We start from the raw sequence: 6,570 nt of genomic DNA, 5'->3' as shown, positions 1-6,570 counted from the left end.
ACCTCCTGCCATCCTCCTGGGTATCCACCCTGAGTTCTGAGTGGTCAAGGGGGCACAGGAGAGACAGGTCCCAAAGGCAGGCCAGGGAGCTAGGGGGTGCCCACCCCACTGCCTGGTAAACCTACAAGGGGAACAGCTTGGCCTCCTCTGGTGCCCTCCTGCTCCCCTCTATGTCTCCCTAGACGCTGTCCCTGGGGAGTTGTCACTGGCAACCAGAGCTGGCGCTGCTGGTGAGAGCAAGAGGAGTGGTGTCGCTTGGCAACGGGGACAGCACACAAGATCTAGCTAATCCGGGATACCCCGGTAAGGCCAGCCCCATAGCCTCCAGGGCAGCCACCTGCTGGCCAGTGAGACTCCTGGAGACAGATGCTTAAAGGCTTCAGTCTTTCTGCTCCAGCAAACCCCAAGTTCCAGCCTCAAGCCCCTTTGTCACCCCACCCTCTCTGTCCCCCTCCCTTTTCCTGAGTCCTGTCTCCTTTCACAGCACAGTGACATGTGTGGAGCAAAAATCCGCAGACTTATTCAGGGGTCCAGCTCTGCAGGGCAAGTCACTTCCCCTCTCGGAACCTCCGATTCCTTTCTGTTGTGCAAAAACATAGCAGTTCCATGTATGGACTTTGAGGTCACACTGGCCTGGATAAAAATCCAGGCTGGGCTGTTTCTCAGCTGTGTGACATTGGGCACATTGCTTGTTACTTACCTCCTTGGAGCCTCAGTCTCCTTAGTGCTAAAATAGTAACCACCTTGGAGGGCTGTTGAAAGAAGAAAAATGGGACGAAGCAAGGAAAGTGCTTAGCATGGTGCCTGGTGCCAGGCCTTTCCAGATCCGGCCCGGCCCCCTCTCCAGCCTCACCTGCCAATACTCTCCCCCTGCACTCAGTGGACTCCAATCACTCCCCTTCTTTCTGCTCTTCTAAGGAACCACACTCTTTCCCACTTCTGGGCTTTCCCTCCTATTGTTTCCTCTCCCTGGAACACTTGTCTCTCTCCTATCCCCCACTTCTGCTTGGCAAATCCTACTCTTCCTTCTGGCCTCAGTTTAAAAACTACTTCCTCAGAGAAGCTTTTGTTTGTCCACCACCACCACCCCTTTTCTAAATTACAGCTCTCCATTAAATATCTCATTTACATCCTGCATTTCATTTTTTATACAGTTTTATTGAGATATATTCATATAACATACAATCCTCCAAAGTATACAACCAATTGTTCACAGTATTGTCATATAGTTGTACATTCATCACCACAATCAATCTTTGAACATTTTCACTACTCAAAAATATAAAATAAAAATTAAAATAAAAAAAGAACATCCCAAAACATCCCATTCTCCTCTTCCCCCCGTTGTTCTCTTACTTTTTTTAAATACAGTTTTATTGAGTTATATTCACACACCCTACAGTCATCCACAGGGTACAATCAGTTATTCACAGCACCATCATACAGTTGTGTGTTCATCACCAGAATCAATTTTTGAACCTTTTCCTTACTCCAAAATAAAGATAAAAGCAAAAAAGAACACCTAAACTTTCCATCCCCTCCATCCCACCTTATTTGTCATCTAATTTTTGTCCCCATTTTTCCACTCATCTGTCCATACACTGGATAAAGGGAGTATGAGACATAAGATTTTCACAATCACACAGTCACACTGTGCAAGCTACATAGTTATACAATTGTCTTCAAGAATCAAGGTCACTGGGTTGCACTTGAACAGCTTCAGGTATTTCCCTATAGCCGTTCCAGCACACCAAAACTAAAAAGTGATATCTATATAATGCATAAGAATGCTCTCCAGAGTGACCTCTTGACTCCATTTGAAATCTCTCAGCCACTTGAACCTTATTTTGTTTCATCTTTCCCCCCCCTTTTGGTCAAGATCCTCTCATTCCCTCAGTGCTGGGTCCAGGCTCATCGGGAGTCATTGCCCGCATTGCCAGGGGGATTCATACCCCTGGGTGTCATGTCTCACGTAGGAGGAGGGCAGTGAGCTCACCTGCTGAGTGGGCTTAGAGAGAGAAGCCACATCTGAGCAACAGAGGCTCTCTAGGGGAGACTCTTAGGCACAACTGTAAGTGGGCTTAGCCTCTCTTTTGGAGCAACAGACCTCACAAGGGAAAGCCCCCAGATGGAGGGCTTGGCCCACCAAATTGGCAGTCTTCGACGTTTGCAAGAAAATCAACAATAACCCAGGTGGGGAAGTCCAACATTTCCGTATTTCTCCCCAGTTCTTCAGGGGCCCGCAAATACACTTTTACTGTCTGCCCATATCACTCTGGGATGTGTCAGGATTTCACCCCAGCCTGTACAAACTCATCAAATCCCACTTCCCATTCAAAGCTCCACCAGCATTTCATTTTCTCTGCAAAGCACTTATTGCTTATTTGTAAGGTAGTTTATCATTAGTCTCCCCTACTGGGCTGTGAGTACAGGGTAAAAGGCTGTGTTCCCAGTGAGGGTTGGCTTAGGTGTTCTCCAAGGTACATTCCAGCTTTCTGTATCTCTTTATTTTATTTCTTCTCTCCCCGCGTTTTCAAGTTGACCTAAATAATCATTTTTATTGTGGCAAAATACATACAAGCTCCTGTTGTAACTGTCTGAAAGTGGCCGTTGTGCAACCATCACCGCTATTTAGTTCCAGAACTTCATCACTCCAAACTGGACTCCCGTATCCATTAGCAGTAACTCTTCATTTCCTCTTCCCCCAGGCCCCGGAAACCACTAATCTGCTTTCTGTCGCTATGGATTTGCCTATTCTGGATATTTCATATAAATAGAATCCTACACTATGTGGCCTGACCTAAATTATTTTTGCACCATTTCTCAGGTTCACTGAATCTCCAGGCAACGGGATCTAGCTGGAAAGACAGCTCAGGAGAATCAAGGGCCTTCACTGGCTGGACCAGATCTAGGATGGAAAGTCCCCAAACCAGTCCCCTCTGGATGTCAGGGCCACTTTTCCCCATCCCGGGCGACCCCAGCCTCGCAATGACGTCTATTTGCATACACCAGATCCAAGGGAAGCGATCGCTCAAGGACTAATTTGCATACCCTCGTGCTATTGGTTGCGAGGGCGGCACGGCAGCCAATGGTTTGCTGCAGTGTTTACCGAACGGCGGCTCCCTGCAGCCGCCGGGTGAGGTAATGGAATCCTGGCGGGACCCGGCGCGGGCTCCCTCCGGACGGTCCGGTGACGTAGCGGCTTCCCCGGGCCCCACCCGGCTTGGTCTGGAGTCCGACAGCGCGGCCGCCCCCGGGAGCGCTGCATGGGGCTGGGCCGAGACTGCCGCGGCGTTCCTTCCGTGGGTTCCTTCCGGCCCGGAGGTCGGGTCCAGAGCTCCTCGGGGAGGGCCCGCTGGGCTAGAGCCGACCTCGGGCGACGTTGAAAGGAACCTGGAAGCAGACACTGGAGGATTACCAAACTCTGCTCCTCTGGGAGTGGGATTATCGGCCAGTCACTTCGTAAATCACCCAGTTCTGTAAGGTTTGCATTACAACGAGCATGCATGATTTTGTGATAAAAATAATAAAAATAAAGCCACAAACGATTTGTATTTGTTTTTAATAAAGAACTCTGACTTGGATTTAAGGGAAATGTGGGTATTAATTCCAGCTCTGCCACTCCCGGCCTGATGGCTTTGGCCACTTCCACGTGCTGGCCCTGACGGCCTTCCATGGACCAGGAAAGAACAAACGTGGAGGGACTTCGGAAACGCCCCGGTGGGCATCCTCAACCTTATTGGAAGCATGTCACCCCATTTGGGGGTCTCTGGATGGCCCCTGTTCTCCCGGGCAGCCCCAGGAAAGCTTTGCCTTAGTGCCCCCATTTTCTTTTTCTTTTTTTCTTCTTCTTCTTTTTTTTTTTTTTTGCCCTTTAATTGCTCTCAAAACGGGAGGAGTGGGGGGACCCCAGTCAGGTGGTTCTTGATCCTCAAGATGTGGAAGGGAACCATGAAGGGAATCCCCTCCACAGCCCCTCTCTTCATCGAGGGCCAGGGCATGGGCAGGGGAGCCCCTTAGGGGCCCCATGAGCTGGAGAACCCCCTCCCTTTACCCCACTCTCCAGTGGCACATGGCCCAGGTGGGATGGAATGGCGTCCCTCTGGCTGGGTGGAGTTGGATCAAGGGTTTCTGACACTGACATGGAGGGGCATCTGGGAAGCACTCTTAAGGAGCTGGCTGATTGTCCCGTGTCCTGCGGCTCACTATTCCCCAGACCCAGGATCCTGACCTTGTCCCCCAGTACCTATGAACTTTGGGGCCACTCTTTCTCCACTGTGGGATGCTCTCCCTTCTCTCTGCCCTGCCTGGTCCCTTCCCTCTTTTCACATTGTGCTCTATGTTCTCCTCCTCCAGGGAGGCCTCCCAGGCTAACCGTCTTAACTTCCACCCCAGTGCTAGATTGGGGCCTCTTAGAGGCTGCTTCCTGGGTCTTCTGGCAATGTTTTCATACCTATTCTATGTCCTCCCTCTCCATCAGACCAGGAACCAGCATTCAGGAGGAACTTGTCCTCCAGCCTTAGTAATTTTCCACAATGTGGGACAGCTCAGGCCAAGGTGCCTAACTGCCCCTGAGGTTCACCTTCTCTCTCCTCAGCTTCCCCATCTGCAATACTGGTTCTGTAGTAGTTTCTGGAATTTGTGCAGCAAGAGAAGGGGCTAGGTATGGAGGAACAGGATGGTGGGTGAAAGAGCACTGGTCTGGGGGTCAGAAGACCTGGGCTGGTCCTGGCTTGGCCACTGACTAGCTGAGTGGCCTGGGTCAAGGAGACAACAAGGGTGCTAGAATTTACTGGATGTCACTAATGGCACTAAGAGGTGGTATGGCCCTCATCTGCATAGGCCCCCAAGGTCCCCAAATAAACAGCTGGGTAAAGCTGAAATGAGTGCTTTGTATGTGCCACTTTAAGACAAGGTCCCAGCTCTGCCTTACTGCCAGGTGGCCTGCCCAGTTCCTCCCATATGGAAATGACAGGACTGCCACTATGTGCTGGACTCCTTGCTGCCTGTTTTATGGCTACTGTCAAAGATGCACTCCTCATGACAATTCTGCAAGATTGTTATGCTCTCATCCTCATGCTTCAGATGAGGAAACCAAAGCCCAGAGAGGGCAAGTAACTTCCTTGAAGTCACACAGCTGGTAAGAGTTGGAACCAGTGTCAATTACAGGCCTCTTGAGCCTATATGCTCCTTTTACCACCTAATGCTGCCACCTACCACACAAGTGTGTGCTTTAGCATTACATATTTTAACATATGTCTTATTTGATTAGCAAACGGGAGAATATACAATAAAGACAAGTTGTACTCGAGTATTTATAGAAAGGAGAGACCTCTGTGGGCTGCAAAGTCTTCATGGAAAATCTGGTGACTGAGCCTTATTTATTCTTTTAGTCCTTCCTGTCCAAATAAATGTATTTCTCCTACACAGGCAAATATTTTTAAATGTATTTCAAAAGTTAGATTTCTGGAAAAAGAAAAAGAGAGGGTGGGGTAGCAGCTTAAGAAACCCATCAGGAAAGAGCTGCTGGGGAAGGTGGGCCAGGAGGAAAAAGCAAAATCCCACGACTTCCCTCACACCTCACCATTTTTGAAGTCTCAGTTTCTCTACCTGTAAATTGACCCAACAACTAAATCCAGGAGAAAAATGTAAAGGTTCTGAGGAGTTGATTTTGAGACAAACCAGAGGTTCTTGGGATCATTATAAAGAAGGAAAAAAAGGGGTTTCCGAGTTGCACCAGGAGTTTAGTGTAGTTCCAGAAAAGGATTTCAGAGGGTGGGTGGGAGGTGGGGGGTGGGAAATGGAATGTGGTCCCTGGAATGAGGGCTGAGTGGGGATCTGAGGCCTTGTTTGGCATCTTTGAATGCAGAAAAGATTCTTTGCTGCGTGGGGCCTGGCCCAGGTGCTGGGGATTGGATATCATGCTCATAATTTAAGGTGGCTCCAAAAATGAGCAGGGGTTGATGGCTGGTACAGCAGAGCATAGGACCGTTTTTTTCCCAATGGGTGTTCCCCAGTGATCTTGCCCACCTGGAAGTACAGGAGCAGGCACTGTAATGCTCAACCCCACCACAGCCAGACTTGTCTCCACTGCTCCAGCTTTGACCTGGCCTCACCGACCACCCATTCCTGAGCAGGCCACTATTTGGGGAAAAGGCTTTGCTCAGGACAAGACAGCTCTCCCATTTCCAGAGTGCCCCAGTCAGGTGGCAGACAGAAACCTTCCAAGCACCTCCACTCCCAGGAGGGTTCTGCCTGGGCAAACCTGAGCCTGGAGACCATGTCCAGAGGAGGTGGGCTTCCCAGCCCTTCTGGCAGGGTTCTCTGTGTACTTCCTGCATTAATCACTCCTGTTGATTGGGGAAATCAGACTCCTAGGGGAGAACAGGAGAGAGTAGCTAACCCTGAGCACCTACCACGTAAAAGGCATCCCCGCAGCTGTTCAGTTCTCCCAGTAACCAGAAAAGGTGGATAATATGATCATCCCCATTTTAAGGGTAAGGAAACTGAGGCTCAGAGAGGTTAAGTGATTGATGCTCTACTTAAAAGTAGTATCGGAGAAGCCAGATC

This window comes from Choloepus didactylus, chromosome 8, assembly GCF_015220235.1.
Source record: "Choloepus didactylus isolate mChoDid1 chromosome 8, mChoDid1.pri, whole genome shotgun sequence".
NCBI lineage: Eukaryota > Metazoa > Chordata > Mammalia > Pilosa > Megalonychidae > Choloepus > Choloepus didactylus.
Note: the sequence above shows the minus strand (reverse complement) of the source record.